At 41.6% G+C, this 24707-nt stretch overlaps 1 protein-coding gene across 1 annotated transcript in view; it reads right to left on the minus strand.

Annotated features, from left to right (window-relative positions):
* LOC137657745 (protein-lysine N-methyltransferase EEF2KMT-like) overlaps positions 1-24707 on the minus strand; it is a 320088-nt gene that overhangs the window by 78303 nt on the left and 217078 nt on the right. The window contains exons 8-9 of the transcript XR_011047197.1: positions 15144-15277; positions 14286-14327 (exon numbers count right to left, since the gene is read on the minus strand). The gene's annotated coding sequence lies outside the window, so the exon portion shown is untranslated. The remainder of the gene's footprint in view (positions 1-14285; positions 14328-15143; positions 15278-24707) is intronic.

Here is a 24707-nt window from a genome sequence, read left to right on the forward strand (position 1 = left end):
AGAAAAGAGGTAAAGCAAAATGATATTGAGGGCATTAACAATAACTCCCTGCGAGGAGTTTGCAAAGTTGTGCAATGCTCCCAAAAGTGAATTTACAAACTGAAAAAAAATAGTCACGTAGTGCATGTTCGAGTATGAAGCCTTATGGCAAAAAAGGAGAAGCCAATAGTGTATGGTAATATGTCTGGAGAAATGGATAAAAAAAACAAAATTTCACTGACATTACAACCAACTTCACTGTTTCAAAGTATGTAATGAGCAAGAGAGGGGGAAAGTATGTAATGAGCAAGAGAGGGGGCAAGGATGCAAGTTGAACTTAATTTGAAAGATCAAATGGATCATTGATAGCAAAAAACTAGAATTTAAGATAATAAGAATTAATACAAGACTGACAATTAGAGGTAGAGGTCCTGTTATACTTTACAATTTACTTGCCTTGCATTTGCATAATCCCACTCAGTCTTATTTTATTGCTTATCTATCAAGAGTAATTCATGACACCCTGAATGGTTTGTGCATTTGTAAAATGCTTTCATAATGAAGGTATTTGTGAGGATGATCCGATATTAAGATTTTGAAACAACAATTTATGCGAAAGGTGGATGATTAGTGGTGTATAAAATTAGCATTAATGTCAGTGTCAAGATTATTATTGAAGGTAAAACAGCGAGTAAACGAAAGTGAATTATGTGATTTGTAAGTGAGAGAGGAAACGCAAGGTGTAGTATGAAAGTTTTGTTGGCAAATGGCATGATAGTACATATGGTACAGAAAACTTACGAAGTGAATGTGTAGGAATACTAAAAGTCAGATGTAGATTAAAGTAATGAGAGTTAAGTGTAGAAATAAAGCTATGGAGGATGGAGTTTGAAGTTGGGATTGCTGGCATAAAGGAGTATAAAATTGGGATATGTTCATAGTGGAGGGGTCTACTACAGATTATGGAGTGATAAGTGAAGCATGTTTGATGTTGTAACAGATGTTCCAAGATTCAAGAGTAAATTTACAATCACGTAAGGATGTGCTAAAGAAAACATGGAGAGATGTAGATTGAATAGAAGAAAGAAGAAAGTAATGGCAGCGACTAAATTCCACAAATATATAGTAAAGAAAACTTATCAGAGAAGGTGGAAGAGAGAGAGAGAGAGGTTGATTTATTTAAGTATCTGGGAGAACACACAATGAATGATGGTAAAGTCCCAGAATCGATTAAATGTGATACTGTATTTATCAGACTGGTTGTATAAGATTGATGAAAAGAAATTGTCTATAGAAGCCTAGCTTGGAATATATGAATGGATCATTGAACCAAATGACAATTTAAAGGTTACATGTAAATGTTGAATCTGATGTGTAGAAATATTTAAATGGAAAAACAGTTACTAAAGGAATGAAATCTAACGTTAAAAAATATTTATCTATCTTTGAGTAAGATCTGAATGGATGATGTTACTGTGCAAGGCTTATCAAAAAGGAAAATATGAAAGAACTGTTAAAATAGCAGTGGTTGTGTGATGTTCCCTGTAATAAGTCTACGTGGGTATAAGGTAGTAAGTTTTATACATGCAGTTCCTGTAAACATTTCAAGAGTTTTTACCCAGGCTTTATTTTTTGTGTGTATAAATCTAATTAAAGTTCAGAGACAATAATGGGGAATACAGAAGAGAGTTGTGATTTAGGTAATTGCCTATGACTCTTTGGCAGAGCTCTGAGGAGCCTAAAAGCTAAAAAGAAGATGAAGATACCCAAGATTGAGATGCTTTGGGTATCTGACTAAGCTAGAAATAAGATTGGAACATCCAAGATCCGGATGCTGTGTGTATCTCACTAAGCTAAAAAGAAGATTGGGACCTTATTTCACACCCAACTTATTAGAGAAAAAGTTGCTGTAAAGATAGTTATTATCATAACGACTTGTGAAAGTTTAATCAGCAGGAAACAAGAATGGTTGAAGCTACCAAGTTATCAAGGATAAGTGGTGAAGAATGGTTGAAGCTACCAAGTTATCAAGGATAAGTGGTGAAGAATGGTTGAAGCTACCAAGTTATCAAGGATAAGTGGTGATTGACAAGCATTAGTTTAAGGGTGGAAAGAACGAGCAGTATAAATTGGAATAAAAAGAATATAATTCAGAATAGTAGAAGGTCTACCAGAAGAAAATCAAGAAAGAATTTGGATGGAGGATGCGAGAGATGTGATGGGAAGGAGAGAGACCTTTCTATCCAGGAATAGATAAAATTCATGCAAGATAGGGATGAATGGCATATTAGCACATAGGGTGTAGTATAAAAGGTTAATTTCAATCACTAATAGAAGTAAAAAAAACTGCTTAAGGAATTAGAAAATAATAAAAAAGGAAGGTAGTAGGTTGACCAGGGAACCAGCCACCCATTCAGATACTACCGCAAGAGAGTTATTAGGTCCTTTGATTGGCCAGACAGTACTACATTGGATCCCTCTCTCTGGTTACGGCTCATTCTGTCTTTGTCTACACATACACCCAATAGTCTGGCATATTCTCTCCACTTTCTCCTCTGTTATCATACACTTAACAACACTAATATTACCATACAATTCTTCACTAAAGGGGTTATCTACTGCTCTGTAATTGTTCAGTGGCCACTTTCCTCTTGGTAAGGGTACAAGAGACTCTTTAGCTATGGTAAGCAGATCTCCTGGGAGGACACTTCTAAATCAAACCATTGTTCTCTAGTCTTCGGTAGTACCATAGTCTCTGTGCCATGGCCCTCCACTATGACAAATTCGAAGATAATTTGTATTTTTCCTAACCATACAAACCTTATCTATTTACAAAGGGTTACCTTTTAGCGCAGCTGAAATGGCGAGCCATTAGAATTTAACGAGGGTGTATTACCCCCGCGCTAGTTAGCGGGGGGGGTAGGGGAGTGGTAGCTAGCTACCCCTCCTCCCCCTCACACACAGGTGAATGCTCACTTTCACTTAGAGGTAGGACTTGTCTTGGGGGACAGGGCTGGCGGGCAAATATGTGTAAATAGCTAAGGTTTGTATGGTTAGGAAAAATACAAATTATCTTCGAATTTGTCATTTGTTCCGTAACCGAAATACAAACCACGCTATTTACAAAGGGTGACTTACCCCTTAGGTAGGGTGGAAAGTCCCCAGCCATACTGGCTTTGGCTTTACCCGGGAACTCAGAATCCGAGTGAGTCGCACTCGAGAAAAGGAGTCCCTGCACCTCACAAGTTCCTTGCTCCGCAAGGAACCATGTGGCCTACGTAAGCTTGTGTGTGAAGGAAGAAGTGTGACCCGTCCTAGGCAGTTGACCTGGAGTTCCAGAAGGAACTCTGGGTTAGGACGTTCCCAATACCACCTCGTCAGGGTATGGGGGACGCGACAGTATTGACTCAATACTCGGAACACAAGGAAGCATGGTTTACCTGCAGAGGTTCGAGGTCAGCTATGCAGAGACCAGGATGCTGCTTCCCCGTAGAGGGGATGATGAAGAAAGAAGTAAGGGCCAGACATACTTCTTTCGTTCATGCAGACTAAAACCTGATAACAATGCCCTCAACCTTCTGCTACCTGTCCAAAAAGGAGCCTGAGGTTAGACCAGCTGTTGTGTAGCCACCACAGAGCGATAGAAAACGTATCGAGACTCCTGTGGGTCACGCCCTGCAGGAAGCGGGCTGCGAAGGTCATTAGACGCTTCCAGACTCCAGCTTGTAGCACCTGCGTCACAGAGTAGTATTACTCAAAGGCGAGGGACGTTGCGATGTATCCAACATCGTGCTGTAGGGCGACGTGACGGGGGAGGGTCTGGAGACAGGTCGAGATGAATGTCCTTGAGTCCGGGCTGAAGAGGTATACTGGCGACTCTCCCCCATGTCCTCCTTGTGCTCCCAAATCGGCTGCAACTGAGGACAAACTGCAGCTGTTCCCAGCGCTAACCTCTCGATTCCTTTACTGGCAAGAAAGAGAAGGTCTTGGGACATCAGATACAGAATGGAGACTCGTAATCTTGAATGAATCGGACCGAAGGGCCGGGACCCCCAGATTCTGAGTATAGCCAACAACTCAGGAGCGAGCCTGAATGTTGCCTTCCCCTCTTCCTTAGAAAGGGGGGAGTTGTAAGAGACCAAGAAGATTGCTTACACACTGGCCGTGGCCAGAGTGAGCAGGAGACCCAAGGCGGAATACAATCCGAGGCCTGTCGTAAAGGGTCTTGAGAAGATCTCTTAAAGGACTAAAAGTTCTAGCCATGCTCCAAGTTGGAGGTCTTCCTCCGACTAGGGCAGGAACGATCGTAGCTTCGCATGAGCGAGGATAGATCCAGCGGGCAGGAAAAGTTATTCTTTTAAGCCTGAAGGTCAGGGAAAGGCTGAGCGACAGGCTTCATTGCCGAGAGCGGAAAGGAGTTTCCTCCCGCCGAAAGGCAATAAGACCGTTATTGCTGGAGAAGAGGCCTCTAGGGAAGAGGTATATCTCCCACGGCACCAACCACCTTCGACTCTTCACTTTGCCTGGGAGACCCCTGTGGATGGCAATCACAGATGACGCGACCTCCGTACCGCGACTGTAGCGGGTTGTCTCTTCTTGAGGAGGAGGCGTAGTGTCTCCAGGCATGAAGCCGAAGCGACGCCCCGGTTCGGGAGAGATGTCGCAGTGTGGTTGCTTGTAGTCTGCGCCGTGGGAGAAGCTCTCCCGGGAGTTCCGTCAGGGGAAGCAGAGGGTCCAGAAACCGTTCTGCGTATAGTCCCAGTGGAGCTCTCCCATTGAAAGGTTGACAGACAACCTGGTCTTGTTGAGACCCATTGTCCACAGACAAAAAGGAGGGAAGACGCAGGCGTCAAAGTTGTCCCACCATCACCGGAATGCATCTTGCCAGAGTCTCGGGGTCTGAGACTGGGGGGAAGAATAGCGGAAGCTTGAGGTTCCAAGCTGTCGCGATCAGGTCCCCCAGACCAGTACTTGCTGGTTACCCAAGGTCAAAGACCCCCAGGTACACTCTCTCTACGAGGCTCTGCTCGGATAGTCTGAGAGAACATTCCCCTACCTGGAATGAGAGAGCCGATGGTGGTATTGAGAGAATCTCAATCATCCCGGTATCTCTACTGCAAGATGTGAAGGTGTGAAAATGCATCCCCTGCTGGTTAGAATACGCCAGAATCATGAAGTCGACGCGCACGGGGCGACTCGGCAGGAGCTGTAGGATCTGTAGAGGGGCCAGACTAAGGCCCCTAAGCCTGCCTGAATGATGGAGAGGTATCCTTCAGGTCTTGACCATAGGCCTGGACCGGAACATGCCCCCCCCCCCTTTCCTTTGACGAGTCCGAGAACCGCATCAAGAATGTGGGGAAAGGACGAGAATATCCACTACCATCAAGAGGCTCCATAGGTCAACACCCATTGCAGGTCTAATAGTTCCGCTGGTCCCATAGGGGCCAGGAAGTCCGGTTAAATATTGCCTGAAGCCACCGGAACTTGGATCGCCCCACATGGAACTTATCCTGAGGCGACCGTTCGGACTATAGACGGGTCAATGAGGAAAGGAGAACTAGGAAACGTTCCAAGGTAGGGCTGAAAGCTCTGCTTGACTGAGAACAGGTACTGCGACTCTCCTAAGTCTTGCCACAGTCAACCGAAAGGAAGGCTCGGAGGATGTGGTAACAGAATCTGGCGTCCCCAGGTGGTCACCCATCCAAGTACCGACGTTGCTTAACCTCGCTGGACGGACGAGAAGCGGGGTTTCCAACGTGGTAAGGCCGTTGACTCAATATCATGGCCAGATACTCCAGATGTTGAGGCAGAGGAAGAGAAGGCTCCAAGCAAAATACCATGAGCCCACACTCATGGTAAGCATCCGGAAGCTTGTCCCGGCGCTGAAGAATGTCGAACCCGAGCCTACCGGAGTAGACCAGCCCTCCAAACAGCAGAGGAGGCGGAAGCCTGCACCTGAGCGGCCAAGAGGAAGGCAGGGAGAGTTCTCTGGGGAAACAAACCTGCTATGCCACGGTGGGATAGCCACACTGCATCATAAGCAGGAATACTTGCAGTCTAGGCTGAATTCGATGAGCACCCTGGAAGATGGATGGAATGGTAACTGAAAGTACCCGTCCTTCCGATCCAGGGTTTAAGGAGTCCTGTCGCCTCGTTGCCAGTCTGATCGATTCTGCTGGTCTACGCTGGTGCCGAGGACTCCACGTAGAAATCGTACACTACACACACAAATCTGAAAAGGAAACTTACTTATTTCTATACTCAAATATATATACAAACATGAAAACATGTTTACATATATATTGAGTAAATGAAAAGTAAGCGATTAAGTAAAGACAAAACAAACAATGGCTGCCAAGAGAGGACCAAGACAGAGATGTCTGTCACAGTCCGAGCCTAGAGTGAAAGTGAGCATTCACCTGTGTGTGAGGGGGTGGAGGGGTAGCTAGCTACCACTCCCCTACCCCCACGCTAACTAGCGCGGGGGTAATACACCCTCGTTAAATTCTAATGGCTCGCCATTTCAGCTGCGCTAAAAGGTAACCCTTTGTAAATAGCATGGTTTGTATTTCGGTTACGGAACAAATCTTCGATTAAGAGTTCTCTTGCTCTAAGGTACATTTGGGGACGCTGTTCTATCATATTTATCTTCTTCTTGTTTTTTAAGTGTTTATAGTTTATATATGAAAGATCTAATTTAATGTTATTATTCTTAAAATATGTTATTTTCATTAGTAAAATAAATTTTTGAATATACTTACCCGATAATCATGTAGCTGTCAACTCCGTTGCCCGACAGAATTCTACGGGAGGGATACGCCAGCTATCACTATACTAGAAGGGGGTGTACTCACAAGCGCCACCTGTGGCCAGGTACTACAGTACTTGTTGTTGACGCCACCTCACTTTTTCCTCGGTCCACTGGTTCTCTATGGGGAGGAAGGGTGGGTCAATTAAATCATGATTATCGGGTAAGTATATTCAAAAATTTATTTTACTAATGAAAATAACATTTTTCAATATTAAACTTACCCGATAATCATGTAGCTGATTCACACCCAGGGGGGTGGGTGAAAAACCAGTGTACAAGACTAAAGGATAGCTAAGTATCCCGTATTTCATATAATCAGTTATCCACAATAACAATGAAATAATAAGTACCTGGTAAGGAAGTCGAATTGAACCGTTACTCTGCCTTTAATAAGATAGTCTTCCTTACTGAGCGCAGCGTTCCTCTTGGAAGGCTGAATCAACTCAAAGGTGCTAAAGTATACAGGGCTGCAACCCATACTAAAGGACCTCATCACAACCTTTAACCTCGGCGCTTCAAAAGAAAGAATTGACCACCCGCCAAATCAACAAGGATGTGGAAGGCTTCTTAGCCGACCGTACAACCCATAAAAAGTATTCAAGAGAAAGGTTAAAAGGTTATGGGATTATGGGAATGTAGTGGCTGAGCCCTCGCCTACTACTGCATTCGTTGCTACGAATGGTCCCAGGGTGTAGCAGTACTCGTAAAGAGACTGGACATCTTTGAGATAGAATGATGCGAACACTGACTTGCTTCTCCAATAGGTTGCATCCATAACACTCTGCAGAGAATGGCTCTGTTTGTAGGCCACTGAAGTAGCCACAGCTCCCACTTCATGTGTCCTTACCTTCAGCAAAGCAAGGTCTTCTTCCTTCAGATGAGAATGTGTTTCTCTAATCAGAAGCCTGAATAGTAAGAAACTGAGTTCTTAGAACTTGGAAAAGAAGGTTTCTTGATAGCACACTATAAGGCTTCTGATTGTCCTTGTAAAGGTTAAGACCTTTTTAGATAGTACCTAAGAGCTCTAACTGGGCAAAGTACTCTCTTCAGTTCATTCCCCACCAAGTTGGACAGGCTTGGGATCTCGAACGACTTAGGCCAAGGACGTGAAGGAAGCTCGTTTAGCAAAAACCGAGCTGCAAGGAACATGTAGCCGTTTCAGATGTGAAAACAATGATCCTGCTGAAGGCGTGGATCTCACTTACTCTTTTAGCTGTTGTCAAGCACACGAGGAAAAGAGTTTTTAATGTGAGGTCCTAAAAAGAGGCTGATTGGAGAGGTTCAAATCTTGATGACATAAGGAACCTTAGGACCACGTCTAGATTCCAGCCTGGAGTGGACAACCGACGTTCCTTTGAGGTCTCAAAAGACCTAGGGAGGTCCTGTAGATCTTTGTTGGTGGAAAGATCCAAGCCTCTGTGGCGGAAAACCGCTGCCAACATACTTCTGTAACCCTTGATCGTAGGAGCTGAAAGGGATCTTACTTTCCTTAGATATAACAGGAAGTCAGCAATCTGGGTTACAGTGGTACTGGTTGAGGAAACTGCATTGGTCTTGTACCAGCTACGGAAGACTTCCCCTTGAGACTGATAGATTCTGAGAGTGGATGTTCTCCTTGCTTTGGCAATCGCTCTGGCTGCCTCCTTCGAAAAGCCCCTAGCTCTTGAGAGTCTTTCGAAAGTCTGAAGGCAGTTAGACGAAGAGCGTGGAGGATTGGGTGTACCTTCTTTACGTGAGGTAGACTTAGAAGGTTCACTCCTAGAGGAAGAGTACTGGGAATGTCGACCAGCCATTGCAGTACCTCTAAGAACCATTCTCCCGCGGGCCAGAGCGGAGCCAACCAACGTCAGCCGTGTCCCTTTGTGAGAGGAGAACTTCTGAAGTACCCTGTTGACAATCTTGAACGGCGGGAATGCATACAGGTCGAGATGGAACCAATCCAGCAGAAAAGCATCCACGTGAACTGCTGCTGGGTCTGGAATCGGAGAACAATACAACAGGAGTCTCTAGGTTATCGAGGTAGCGAACAGATCTATGGTTGGCTGACCCCACAGGGCCCAAAGTCTGCTGCAAACATTCTTGAGAAGGGTCCACTCTGTGGGGATGACCTGACCCTTCCGGCTGAGGTGATCTGCCATGACATTCATACCGCCCTGAATGAACCTCGTTACCAGTTAGCTTTCGATCTTTAGACCAGATGAGTAGGTCCCTTGCGATCTAGAACAACTTCCACGAAAGAGTCCCTCCCTGCTTGAAGATGTAAGCCAGGGCTGTGGTGTTGTCAGAGTCCACCTCCACCACTTTGTTAAGCTGGAGGGACTTGAAGTTTATCAAGGCCAGAATAACCGCCAACAACTCCTTGCAATTGATGTGAAGTGTCCTTTGCTCCTGATTCCATGTTCCCGAGCATTCTTGTCCGTCCAAAGTCGCACCCCAGCCCGTGTCTGATGCGTCCGAGAGGAGACGGCGGTCGTGTTTCTGAACAGCCAAAGGTAGACTTCCTTGAGAAGAAAGCTGTTCTTACACCACGCGAGAGAAGACCTCCTCTCTTCGGAAACAGGAACTGAGACCGTCTCTAGCGTCATGTCCTTTATCCAGTGAGCAGCTAGATGATACTGAAGGGGGGGGAGGTGGAGTCTCCCTAACACGATGAACAGGGCCAGCGATGAAAGTGTCCCTGTTAGACTCATCCACTACCTGACTGAGCATCGGTTCCTTCTCAGCATGCTCTGGATGCATTCTAGGGCTTGGAAGATCCTTGGGGCCGACGGAAAAGCCCGAAAAGCTCGACTCTGAAGATCCATACCCAAGGAGACAATGGTCTGGGATGGGACGAGCTGAGACTCCTCAAAATTGACCAGGAGGCCCAGTTCCTTGGTCAGATCCATAGTCCATTTGAAAATCTCCAGACAGCGACGACTTGTGGGAGCTCTTAAAAGCCAGTCGTCTGACGGAGCCGGACACAAGATCATGGTACTGCTGCACAGTCTGTGAACTGTCAACCATGGGCAAGCGAGGAAGTACAGTGACAACCCGAATCTGTCTAGACTGTCTGGGTCGTACAGACAACTCCTTATCGGGTTGCTGAGGTTGCCGCACTGCGTCACAACAAGTCACTTCTGCTGGTTGTTGAACGTCTTCCCCGTGACACATTGACTCCGTAAACAAAAAATCCTCTAACAAGGACTAAGCTTGGACTGCATGTCTTGCAACACAGCTCAAGGTCTATGGGAGCAGGTGTGGTAACAGACGGGATTAGCGACTGAAGTGGAACCATTACCTTCCCTGGAAGCATGTTATGCTTAAATAAAAGTCCATAGGAGGCTACGCAGCTAAAGGCTCCCTCCAAATGACAGAGTCCTCAAGGGAATATCAGAAGGAGGGAGAAAAGAACTTTCTCATCTACAGGGACCATATCCTAGAAAAGCTAAGTTCTCTCAGTGAGGGTTTCACTGGTGCAAAAGCAGCAGACTAGAAGGCAACGTTATGAAACTGCTTGACAGTCTAGTGAGTTGGCAACAACCAAAGATGTGTGACTGAGAAGCATGCGGTAAGGTATGCAGAGCATGTTGTATGCAGAGTATGCTGTATGCAGAGCATGCTGTATGTAGAGCATGTTGTATGCAGAGCATGCTGAATGCAGAGCATGCTGTATGCAGAGCATGTTGTATGCAGAGCATGCTGAATGCAGAGCATGCTGTATGCAGAGCATGCTGTATGCAGAGCATGCTGTATGTAGAGCATGTTGTATGCAGAGCATACTGTATGCAGAGCATGTTGTATGCAGAGCATGTTGTATGCAGAGCATGCTGTAAGCAGAGCATGCTGTATGTAGAGCATGCTGTAAGGTAAGCAGAGCGTGTGCATGGCGTTTAACATTTCTCAGAAATTCCATGACCAGTGCTAGAGTGCTTTATGCATGCTTGCATGGGGTTTTAATATCAACATAATATTTACCTTACATTCATAACTCATGATTCATATTTTTGCCATATTTTGCGATATTGTTAAAAATATATTGCAAGGAATACAAATATATTTTTATAAGTAATACAAATAACCTCCATTATCATAATGTTTGAAAATGGAGGTAAGGTATGCTGAACAGCAGAGTCAGAACGAGCTGGAACAACAATAGTTGTGGTTTCCTCTTCAAGACACTGTTGAGGGAACACCTGAGGCTCAGTCTGCAAAGGCTGATCAAAAGAAGTAGCAGAAGGTAGGCGCATGGGTGGAGGAGGCTGACTCCTGGCATGAGTGGCTGAACTCAAGGGTTGCGCTTGCTGAGTGGTTGGCGGATGCGCAGTAGCAAGTTCCTGAGGAACGAGTTGAGGTTCCTGCGGTGTGAGCTGAGAGCGAAAAGGTAGTGGCTGCGCAGAACGCAGTAAAAGTCTCGCAAGTTGAGGCTCCTGAGGCGCAAGGCTAAGGTGTTGAGGTGCTTGCCTTGAGGAGGGTTGAGCTCGCTGCAGCGAGAGCTGAGGAGACTGACTCATGGATGGGAGAGGTTGTTGTACCTCAAGCGAGTGTTGCCTCACTGGTGGAACAGCAAGTGGAAGCGGAGGAAGAGAGGTATAAGCCTCCTGTTCCCATTGCTGAGGTTGCCTTAAGGAAGGCAGAGGGAGCTGCACACCACTGGGATCAGTAAACTCATAACGTGGCTCAACATCGTACGCCTGGCAGGCGGTACTGCGGTCAGGCGGAGCGAGCGCAGGCGGAGCGAGCGCAGGCGGAGCGAGCGCAGGCGGAGGCGCAACCTTCTCAGCCCGACACTCACGCATCAAGACCGAAAGTTGTGACTGCATGGACTGCAGTAGAGTCAACTTGGGGTCGGCAGACACTAAGGTCTGCTGAGGTAAAGCCTTAACAGCAGAGATCTGTTGCGGCAGAACCTTACTCCTCTTAGGCGGAGTGCATTCAACTGATGACTGCGGCGAGTCAGAGCTAACCCAATGACTGCATCCGGGTTGTTGAACTCTAACTTCGTACGTCTGGCATAGGTCTGGACTTTACGTTTAAGAGGTCTTGAGACCTGAGACCAGCGTTTTCTCCCCTAAATTCTTCTGCAGACGAGCAAAATAAGGGCTCAATCGTCTGCGGGTGGGAGTGACGGTCTCGGTAAGACACGCCCGCAACCACCGAGGATACTTCTGTGCGCCGATCAAGGCCTGCTGAACCCTTTTGCCCTTCGACATTGCTTCTCCCCTGGGCTTGGGAGCTTGCAAGAGGTCCCGGACTGGGAGGACGACTGGCGCGCACAGAAGTACCCTCACGCACAACACTGACACACTTTGTGCTAATCACTTATCACTTTGATTTTCTGTTTGCACTTATTTCACTGAACTCGAAACTTTAAGTGGTTTGTACCTGAAACACGCAATTCTATCCTTTCTCAAAAGTTAGTAATTGCGAAAACAGAATTACAATGTAACAGAAAAATCTAATGAAAGATAAATAATTCAGTGGCTGGAAAGAGACTAAACACTAGATCACTCTAGAAACGTTTACCTTCTTCCCCTAAAGAGACTAGGGAGAAGAGCAAAAACGATAACAACGTTACTCGCTTGAATGAAACGTTTATCCTCCTCTTTCTCCCTCCGTCTCTATCTCTCTCTCTCTCTCTTGACTTAGAACCTGAGAGAAGAGCCCAATCATATATATCGTTAAAACATATTATTGTTAAAGGAAAAAACTGAAATATTTCCCAAAATGAAAAGTTCCTTTATTAGGATTAAAACCATTAAGTTAAGAAAGAATGAACAAAACGCTAGACACGGTTACTCTTACTGCAACGTGAAACCGTGAAAATTCTTTCTCTATCGTAACGATAGAGCGGAAGTTGAACGTTCTGAACGTCAACAACTGCAGAGACAAAACAAAACGTTAGTTCAACTTTGAAAACAGTACGAGACTATCAAAGAAATTCTTTCAAAGACATTAAAATAGCATAATATGTTAACAGGTAAAACCGAAATGACGGGCTCAATGTTAATTAACTTCGGTACCAAGAAAAGACCGCCTACTATTAGGAAGGTCGAATATAAACAAATATAAAAATTAATTTTAATAAGTTTATAATAAAAGGAAGTTAATCGAAGAGGCCTATAAGAGGCGGAGTGATATAAAATAAATCTATAACTTTTGTTAAGCAAAATTAAGAAAGAGAGTCTATACTCTCTTAGACACCAACACTTCCGTCTAAGGGAAGGGTCGGCCATTAAAAGGTGAAAGAGAGTTCATACTCTCTTCGTCACCATAATTAATCAAATTAATTCCAAAAGCTAACTAAGCTAATATAGAAGTTTCCAGTATAGCGAATAGCTGCAAATTTTAGAGAAATACTTCACCAAACCGTGAACAATACTCCAAAATCATAAGCGTATCCAAGAACGTCTTGCCGGAAGCACGACAGAGGAAAAAGTGAGGTGGCGTCAACAACAAGTACTGTAGTACCTGGCCACAGGTGGCGCTTGTGAGTACACCCCCTTCTAGTATAGTGATAGCTGGCGTATCCCTCCCGTAGAATTCTGTCAGGCAACGGAGTTGACAGCTACATGATTATCGGGTAAGTTTAATATTGAAAAATTTCATTTTGATCGTATTATTCTCTTGCAATGTATTCATTTCCTTGTTTCCTTTCTGTACTGGGCTATTTTTCCCAGTTGGAGCCCTTGGGCTTATAGCATCTTGCTTTTCCAACTAGGGTTGTAGCTTAGCTTATAATAATGATGATGATGATGATAATGGCAGATTAAAGATTAGAGAGGGAGGCAGAGAATTAGATGGCGAGATAATGTGAAGGATGATATGGAGAGGAGGTATTATAGAGGGCACATCAGGCAACCGACTCCTTAACGTACGGATAGAGGTGGGAAAGAAGAAGAATAAGGCAAGCTAACTAGAGTACCGGATGAACTCAATCAGTGGGAAGTAGATTCACTCTGACGTGTGAAATGAAATTGCTAAAACACAACATAACCCAAAGTTAGACAGACCAGAAAGCAAAAGGAGCAACTAATATTGAGGAAGCTTCACAATAATGGGCATTCATCCGCAAGAAATCAGTTAACCAATTCACATAATGATGCTATTATCGAACTGAAAATGCCAGCTAGTTTATGCAAATTTACTCCCTGCGGTCTGTCTTGCAAACTGCTTTTGCAGAACAAAAACGAATATTAAAGAAGAAATTCGTTGTCTAAAACTGACCAAATAAACTGTTAACTTTATTACAAATCTAAAACTAACCAAATGGTTCACTTTTTTACAATTTTCCCATCTCTACTTGTGTCTATCATCCCTGACCCTTCAAAAACTCAAAAAATAATCTATCAAAGACAGCATTAGAAAGCAAAACTGTACCAAAATTCAAGATACAAAAATTCGAATATAAATTTTACAATCTTAAGGTGACTTATATCTAGGGAAGAATAATGAAAAAGCAATGGTAAATAAAAGTTCACAGAAAGAAAAAAAAACATTAATTGGTAACACTCACCACCATCTAGTGGTCACATGCGCTATTGATAGAAGTTTCAACCTGGAAAATTAAGTAATGATTATATATATATATATATATATATATATATATATATATATATATATATATATATATATATTTTGTTACTAATCTTAACATATCATACAGTATTAATCTTTCATTACTTTTCGTAGATAGTTATATAATTTTCTAATTTTCTTTCCCTATTTTACAATAATTCGTTAATTTTGATAGTTTAATTTTCTCATTTTCTTTATTCATTTAATATTAATTCATTAATTTTCACAGTTTATTTTTTCATTTTCTTTCCTAATTTAATATTAATTAATTAATTTTGTTACATAGTTTAATATCCTTATTTTCTTTCCTCACTTGGCTGCTACTCTGGTAGAACCCTAAGGCTTGTAGCATCCTGCTTTTCCAACTAGGGTTGACTTTAGGTTAGAAAACATTACAAAATTTGTCATTTCGACTTTCCATTATACATCGTATCATTCCTCCACTGTAGTATTAACAAAACCGCAAGTTTTGATATGATGTAGGATGATATTTTTTTATATCGATAACTAATTAGAAAAATCACGGGATACACAAACAGGGAGAAAATGTTTTTATCATTCTTTTTGGCTGTGATCATCTATTTAGGCCATTATCACTAGCCATACTGCATGTGTACAATGTTTGAGCATAGCATTCTTTTCCATTCCACGACTAATAAAATAAAACTAAATTGAATGCATAAATTTACCGTCAACTTTCTTTTATTAAAAGTAAAAGACGAACACTTCCTACAAATATGAAAAATTTGGAAGTACTTTGTATTTTTATTTAAAATATTTTACCTTCTGCACTCACCTATTAAACTGAACTTTAGATGCACCTATCCAAGAATAAAAAGCCTAACAATATGGATATCTTGGCAGTGGAGGTTGCAGTCATAATACTGGGGACATTCTAGTATTCCATGATTTCTCAGCTTTGCTCTTGACCTGAAAAATAAATAGATAATTAAAAACAAGTGAAGTTATCAAAATACATTTTTAAAATACATTGCTGCTCTAATTGAATGAAAATTTCTACATGTAAAATGACAAATTTGGAATAAGCTGTATTTTTCTTAAACTACAAAAACCTGCAGCTCTTTATGTAAGGGTAAATATCAGCGACAGATGAAACTATATGTTAAACCTTTTGCGAGGGGTGACCACTCTCCACTAGTTACCCAGCCACCCCACCCGCACCAGAACTAGTAAACAACCGTCACTTTGCTATTGCAGCACGACTTCTTGGGGGAGGTGATGGCCGGACCAGTATGTGTAAAGCGCAACAGGTTTATAGGATTTGAAAAAAATACAAATTATTTCAAATTTGTCATTTGTTCTGGCATTACATACAAACCTTTTGCTCTTTATGTAAGAGACTCACCTCACGGGGGATGGAAGTCCTAAAACCAACTGGCTGGAGACTGTCCAAGGGTGACCTTTCTGTGCTTTGCACGAGCTGTTTAGAGGGTAGCCTGACACTTCGTGATCCTTATAGGATGACAGCATGGGCAATCAGTGCTGGCGTAGAATTTAGCAATGTGACTTAATAAGGCAAGTGTGAAATTGGAGCTATGCTCTTCATTTAACCTAGACATTGCTCAACCCCACCTCACTAGGAGAATATGGACAAATATATACACATGTCAGCTTACATAAAGGGCATAGTACCCACTTAGAGTTAGAGGAGGTCAGCTTACAGTTCCTTGGATGCCCAGCCCCAAAAGAAGGGAGAGTGAAAAAGGAAGGGGCCAGTCACTTACATATTTATCCTAGACTTACTTGCGGGTAACACCTGCCTTTGACAGACTCCTACTTGTCCTACAAGGGAGCTGAGGCATAATTAGACCATGTTTTGCACAGCCACCACAGGACCTAAGGTAAACATGTCTAGATTTATGTGGGTTATATCATGCAGGTAGTGGGTGGTGAACGTTGTTGGCTGTTTTCACACACCCGCTTGTAACACCTTCAGAGAAATGCTTCTTAAATGCCATGGGTATACTGACACCCCAGGCATCATATGCACAGGGCTGGTGGCTGGAATGAGAGTGGTCTGATTGAATGGTTCTCTCAATTTTCAACCTGACCCAGAAGATATCGAGTTTTTCATATTCTTCCTCTTGATTCTCCCCGTACTTATGAAGAGGCTGCTGATTTGTGGGCGGGCTCTCTTGGTTCTTTTCAAGTATTTCCTTAGCGCCCTCATAGGGCTAAGTAACAGTTGATCAGGATCATTTATTACAGAATGGAGGCTCTCAATCAGAAGGGCCCAAATCTAGGATCCGCTACAGCCGTGTTTTGAGTCCTACCTACATACTCAGGGACGAAATAGTGTTACTTGCTGCAATCCCTTAGAATGGGCGACATCAGAGGACAAACCATGTAGCTTTCAAACTCTCTTGGGAGGGGCCAGGGCTAGAAGGAATACCATCTTCAGGGGCATGGCTCTATCCAATGCTTGATGAAAATGAATGTAGGACCTTGACTACATTCTAAAAAAGGTGGTCTGACTATCGAATGAGGGCATGTTCGCTCCAAATTTCGTACGAGGGAGAACTTCATCGAGGAGGAAATTTTGATTATAGTTAGTTTTAAGATAAAGCTGAAGGCTAAGTGATAGCCTTTCACCAATGACACCGTATAAAGTTTTTCCTCCCCCGAGATATAATAACACTGCTATTGTTGGTATAATGGCACCAAGGGGAGCGATACCAAGTCCAGAACACCAACTACAAAAGATAGACCACTTTGCCTAATATACCGAGGCAGAAGACTCCCAGAGGTATCCTACCATTCTCTTTACAACTAGTCTTGAAAAGCCCTTCTTTTCAAGCAGTTGTTGGATAATCTCGTACAGCATGTAGCAATGTGCTGTGCTCTATGGATATGACATCGTGAGAGAGGGAATGCAGGAAGTCACCTCCCGCCATCATCGTCCAGCTCCAAAAAGCCGTGCTCCTATGGATTGGAGCGGGACATGGACGAATCCAAAGCCCTTTGATGGAAACCCCAGGGGGGGGGGGGAGACCATTAAGGAGAAGGCCATCTCTCCCATACCCCTTTTGACTGTGGCTGAAAATCTCCTCACAGGCAAGGCACCTGCAGAACAGAAGCTGGTGAAGGAGCACTCTCATGAAGGGAAGGCTGCCAAACACCTGGTGCAAGATGACTTTTCCTGGGTAGGGAAGGTTGTCCAACACCTGGAGGCGAATCTCCGGGCAGCTCATTTTGTCTCACTTCTGGCCGAGCGAACTCGGCTAAAAGATTGACACGATAAGATGCCCATGGAACATAGCGGAGCTAGTCCCCAAGTTCCCCGCAAAGGGATCCCCTGACAAATCACTCGGAGGAGTACTTGTCCTTAACAGCTCACACTTACACGCCAAAGCAGGACAGATGTCGAGCCAAGCAGGAGATGAGGTTTGGATGGCTGAGCACACGCGAAAGACTTTTGGTCCTCAACCTACAGAGTTGAGCGAAGGAAGATGGGTATCTACCCCTGAGGAGAATGTCTGCTCCTGTTGCACATCTAGCCGCAAGGCCTCTTGTAACCTTTCCTTGTACAATGAACCTGTAAGCTCCAAGAAAGGCCACAGGAGACAAACGGCTTCATCAGAGAGAGACTCCCCTATGATGGTGGCCGGCGCTGCTTCACTAGGGGAAGCAATGAAAGCCCCTGACACGCAAGGTTGTCCCTGGGTCACATGAGGCCTACTCGTACTTGTCCAACTCCCCTAACCAGAATCATCATGGCGAGGTCGAGCCGATAGAGATCAATGGCGAGGTTTCTTACCCTTCAAGGCTGACCCTCTTAGCCATCATTTTCCTTCGCCTGCTAAACCTCAACCACAGGGAGGGTGACCACTCACGATACCCATCACAAGGAGACTACACGCAGGGCAGAGACCATGAGGATCTGTTTCCTCTGCCAACATGAGGGTGCCATAACTGTGCCCTTCATTGTCGGGATAAACCAGCATACTTAAGGTCCCCATGGGCAGTCACACCTAATAAAAGAAAAGAAATAAGAAATATTTTAGTTTTTAGGCCAGTCAAGATTAGAAACCTTTACCTTGGTTCAAGCGGAGGAGCAAGACGTCTGTACTCCACCGATCCAAAATAAAAAGCAACTGTTCACGGTTGTTTACTAGTGCTAGTGTGAGCAGGATGGCTGGCCTACCCCACTAACTAGCGAAGGGCAGTTACACCTCGCAAAAGCTTTAACAGCTCGTTTCAGCTATCGCCGAAATAATACTCCTTATTTAAAGATCAAAAGGTTTGTAAGCAGTGTCAGAACAGCTGTACAGAATTTAAATGTAAGCCCACTTCTGCACATTACAGGGTAACTAGTAAAAAACAAACCCACTTCTGCACATTATAGGGTAACTAGCAGATTGAGTTATCAGGTAATTTCATCATTGTATCTGAGACTTGCCTATCTTTAGATAGAAATCTTTAATGTTCAACTAAATTTTTATTCTGGTGGAATTGATTGATCAATATGCATAATTTCAGACAGAGATCAGATAAACACACCAAAATTTACTTTGTAAAAACAAAAATGACTATATACTGAATTATATGAAACAAAGGAAAATTGCATTTATCAGTATGATTTTCTTTAAAATGAGCGGAAACATTATTGTGATAATTCATAAAAAGATGAAACTATGGTAACTGCAAAATTAAAGGTAGAGTCAGTGGTGTGTAATTTGCAAATATATTAACTCGCGCACTGAGGGGCATCGACCTGCTTTAATATGAAGATACCCTCTGCTGGGAGGAATAGTAAAGGCCAACCATTGTTCCGAGCCCTAATCTGACATTATTATTATTATTATCCCCGCCAGCGAAGTTGGGAGGTTATGTTTTCACCAGTTTGTATGTTTGCTTATGAATAACTTCTTGGACACAATTTTACTCAGAATAGTGAGACTTTCAGGGATTAATTGTTAGGCTAAGGAGGGGAATTGGTTCAATTTTGAAAGTTCTAAGTCAATGGTCAAGGTCGAGCTAAAGGTCAACGGAATGAACGTAATCTTCAACCAAATGAACCCTAACCTTCACCCCAAATTCGTACATGGTTGTCACACAGACTTCAAATACGTCTATGGTCTAAATTGATTCCGGGAAAGTCAAGCTGGTTTCGGGAAATGAGCTACTGTGGTGGAGGTCTGCACCCTCATAATGCTTTTCTAATTATTATCATCATTATCATTATCATTATCATTATTATTATCATTATCATTATTATTAGTATTATTATTAATACAGTAATACTGTAGTAGAAGAAAGGCAGACCAGTGCAGAAATGAAATGGACTAAAGAATACATAAATTGAAAATTATTAAAATATTTCGAGATCATTAACAAGTGTACAAATCTACATTGACTATAAATCACGAAGACCGTAAGAAGTGAGGACAGAGGTCAAAATACTCCCCAATCCAGACAATAATAATAAAGTTGAAAATTGCTCAAGAATGTTGTCAGGAACATCAGAAAAGAAATCCCCTTTAATGTGAACCTCCAAATCACAAATTCTATGTCATCTGTATTTTTTCTAATTCCTTAGTAGGGGGTATAATATCAGCAAAAGCAAGAGAACTAACACTAGGCAATGGAAGACGACCACGATCAAGGAAATGGCGCTACCAAAGTTCAGACTAGAGAACAATGGTTCTATTTTGGAGTGCCCTCCTAGAAGAGCTGCTTGCCATGAGTGTTACCAGTAGGAAAATTCAAAACATATCCCAAAAGGATACCAAAATTTAACCAATAGTATTCATTGTCAAAGAAAGGGTGTCTTAAAATTAGACTATATCATTTTCCATATATACTGTAAATATATATATATATATATATATATATATATATATATATATATATATATATATATATATATATATATATATATATATATATATATATATATGCGTGTGTATTCTCTTTAATATCTAGTATTTATAATAAATTTATTTTGCCAAAATGTTGCCAACTAAGATGCGATATCATGCGTCTGGTATAGTGACTTTTAAAAATATCTGCCTTACGAAATTAAATAATAATTCTCTATTAAAATGAAGTACTTTAAAACAGTGATAATAGATTATCTTGGATAGAGAGTTTCCAAATTATGTTTTTTAAAACAAGCTGTTCACTGTATCTGGCAATCTATAACTATGTCAGATTATGCTGTAATATTAATAAATTTCAATAAAAAGCACGAAATGTAAGGATCAGAAACTTTCTAATTCATATATTCTAGGTTTATGGGTTTTTTAGCCAAGTCAATAAGGACATAGTCCACTGTTTTCCGGAATCCACAAAGTAATGGACTTCATAATGATATAATATGGCACGAAGAAAATGTAAAACCGAAAAAATAGCTTCTCAAATATTGATTTTTTTTTCATTTTCGTACCCATTTTCTCAACGTCGTAAGAAAGTACATATTTTGTCCAAAAAAAAGTATCCAAAGGATGCTTTCGTATCCCTACTGGGAATATTGCTTATCATAGCTCAAGTGTCTCTTCTATGCTTACAAAGTGGAAAGTAGCTCAAAAGTCTCTTCTACCCTTGCCAAGTTGAAAAGTAGCCACTGTACAGTTACAGATGCAGTAGTTAAAAGCAAACAGCACTCACTACAACATGGGCACAGTTTCTTCCCTATCCCTAAGACATTTGTATTTTTACTCCGCCCCCAAAAAAACATCATTACCAAACAATAATCAATGAAGCTATTTTTACCAATCTTCGTCCCTTGCCACTGTCACTCACGAGTAACCTTCAATTGCATCTAAGGGTAGAAGAAATGATGTAAAGACCACCAGATATTACATACAGAAGGTTACACCACAGAGGTGCAACGACGCTACTACCACATAGTGAAGAATTTGCATCAACAATTGGATTTCCTCAATTTCATAAAAGGAAAAAAAATTACATGACAATTTTTTTTTGTCAAATTACATAAATCATATATTTTCCCAACTGTTTGTCTTGTGTTTTATACATTTTTGATGGAAAATACTAGTTTTCCAGAGGCGCACCAGGAATTTTGGGGGTAAACACCGTCCCAACCAAAATAATAAAATAAGAATCACCATGCAGTACTGGCAGATTTGCATACATCGCATCCTCAACCATTTAGAAAAATGCAGATTAAGATTGGAAACACTGACTTTTCGTTGAATAAATCAGTTTTCTCGTGTTTTACTGCAGTTCATAAAAGGTATTCCAACTAATGCACATTATGAAACTATATTAATGATTGTCCATATACACTAAAAAAGTAGCCTAACTTACTTAGCTCAAAGCAAATGAACTTTTTAAATTATAATCACCAATGCTGCGCTGAGAGATTAAACGGGAAGATTTAAGAAAGGAAGCAAGGGTGAAAGTGATGTAGAGGGATAGAAGTGCAGCAAGGGGCTGATAAAACTTCCAATACCCTTATGAAATACCTGCAGTAATCCCCACGCTGGGACGTCATTGGGGGCGATAGGGGGTAGAAATTGCCCTTCTAAGACTCAACTTGCCCCTCATCAAGCCTTAACTTGCCCCCTCCCCCAATGAAGAGCGTGGGAACAAGTTTCCTCGCTCTTCTTCCCAGTTAACTCTGTGGCTTCTTAGCCAATCAAGAGATGTTGCATGGGTTGTGAGAGCTAAACTAACGTGTTAGCTAAAGGCTGTTCATTTGTTTCTGTTGCAGAACTTAGTGATATTTTTCCATCTGCTAAAACCTGAACCCAGTAACAATCTTCCCCTAGATATAATTTCATTAAGGTGTGACAGTCCTGTGCAACCAAACCTTCATAGATTTCCTCAAACAATTAAGAGGAAATTTAATGCAGGATTTAATAAACAGATTGAGTGGGATGAGTATTCTAAATCGGAGGACAGTGTTTACTGCTTTGCATTTAAACACAATCAGTAACATACAGAGAAGAGCTAAAGTCTCATGGTAAGCAAACATTTATTGAAGTGGGAATTATAAAATGGAAGTGAAAGACATGCAAATGCTATGAGTAGTTAGTTAAACTTTAAGGCAGTCAATAACAAAGAAAAAAAGGTTCAATCAAAGATAAAATTGATGCCAGCAAGTGAAAAGAAGCAAAGGCAAACAGAACATATGAAGAGTTTGCTGCGTGTCACAACTTTACTGGTTAGGCAGGGTTTGGCCTTCCGTAGCCATGATGAAAGTGAAACTTCAAAAAAATAGAGGAAACTTCTATTTGACATTCGATATGTTAGCAGACGCAAATGAAATTTTGCGCAAAAAGGTTGAAGGAAGGTATGGTCACTATACGATAGGAAGCAATTCTTGCAGAACTAAATTCTCTATTAGAGTCAAATAATGAAGCCTCTTTGGAAGCATCTAGCCTAAAGTCCAAAATGGAATCTTGGAGATCCATAGTTTGCCTGTTTGTTGCAGATAAATTGTTAATGCTAACGAATTGTCTGTCAGGGCAACCAAGTAAAAGGTATACCCATTGTTAAGACTGTATATCTAACCACATCAACAAAAACAAATTTGGTAAATTTGAGAACAGAGTGAATATGAGAAGTTGTATGACGAAGCACAAGAATTTGCTAAAGAAAACTTGGATTTGATGTACCAGAGTCAAGTGCCACTGTAAGATTATCAAGCAGCAAGAGAATACAACAAACACCAAACAGACTTAAAGAGTATCTCACAACAAATACAACTGGGAAGCGGCATGGGCAATTGGCTTCTTCTCAGAACTTCAATCTGAAGCAACATTTGAAGACGGATTTGTATTAGCCAATAATAGATAAGTGCACTGCTGAATTTGATCGCAGGTTCAAGCAATAACATTGATTTATTTCAAATCTCTTTTCATTTGACTGTCAATCAAAGTAGTTCTTTGATAAGGAAAAGCTAATTCTGTTCGCAAAGTACTACAGTGCATACATTGATTCAGTCCCCTTGGTTTCACAGATTCATTTTGTAAAGGCGCTCATAGAACAAAGTAAACAAAAGGACCTATTAGATGTGTACTCTGCTCAGAATACCTTACCAGTTGCCTTTTCTGAGTTCCTAGCTATCGTTAAATTCTTATTAACCATTCTAGGTCACTACTGCTAGTAAACAAGAGATGTTTTTCTTCGTTAAAACGTGTGATGAACAATTTGCAAACAATAACTGGAGATGACCGCCTATTTTCTTTGTTGTTGATGGCCAAAGAATTTTTTTTAAGTAATTTGATTTAGAAGAGATATTAATTGATTTTGCTTGCATGAGGCGCCGCCAGTGTAGAAGGAAACTCCCCCCCCCCCCCGGGGAAAATTAGCCTAGGATCGATTTTCCCCCGGGAAAAGCAGCCCGGGCTGTTATTCCCCCAGGAGGAATTTTAGCCCTAAGATATTTTTCCCCCCTAGGCCATTTCTCCCCCACCCTCCCTTACAGAGAAACTATTTTGATGAATCATATAATCAACGGTAAATTTGACAAAATATTAGGAATAATTGAAATAGGTCAATCGATCATTGACCTAAAGAAATCTGTCAGAAATCTTGGAGTAATCATGGATGATAGACTGACAATGAATGAACATATAAATATGCTAAGAAATTGTAACTATCATATTAGAAACATAGCATTTATTAGTAAATACTTAGATGAAAAATCTATGGCCATACTCAATCACCAAATATTTTCAAGAATTGATTACTGCAACTCACTGTTCTATGGATTACCAAATTATCAGCTGAAGAAAATTCAGAGAGTACAAAACAGAGCGGCTAAATTAATAAAAGGACTACACAATAGGGAAAGAGTTACCCCTGCACTAATCAAATTACACTGGCTGCCGGTAAAAGCGAGAATTGAATACAAGCTACTCTTACTAACGTTTAAGATACTGAACCAAAATGAACCAAAATATCTAAATGAATGCATGAATAAACTAGAACTAGAAACAAATGTTAACATAAGGCCCATGAGTGACAAACATAGGCTATCTGAACCAAGAACAAATAGTAAATTTGGTGAAAGGGCTTTTAGCTACTGTGCGCCTAGACATAATAATAAACTGCCAACTGAAATGAAGGACCTAAAGGGAGCAATTGAATTTAAGAAGAAACTAAAGACTACTTTTCACAAGATCATATGATTTGGAAGATGCTACAATCAAAGAATCTTATAAGTTATAATGAAAATGTTTCGTTAGATGATTAATATGGACCCGCCCGAGTAGTAGTTCACTCGACTTCAGTGGAGGGTTGGATTTAAACCCAAAACAAGTAAACAAGTATATATATATATATATATATATATATATATATATATATATATATATATATATATATATATATATATATATATATATATAGTGAAAACCTTACTCTT

This window comes from Palaemon carinicauda, chromosome 18 (genome assembly GCF_036898095.1).
Source record: "Palaemon carinicauda isolate YSFRI2023 chromosome 18, ASM3689809v2, whole genome shotgun sequence".
NCBI lineage: Eukaryota > Metazoa > Arthropoda > Malacostraca > Decapoda > Palaemonidae > Palaemon > Palaemon carinicauda.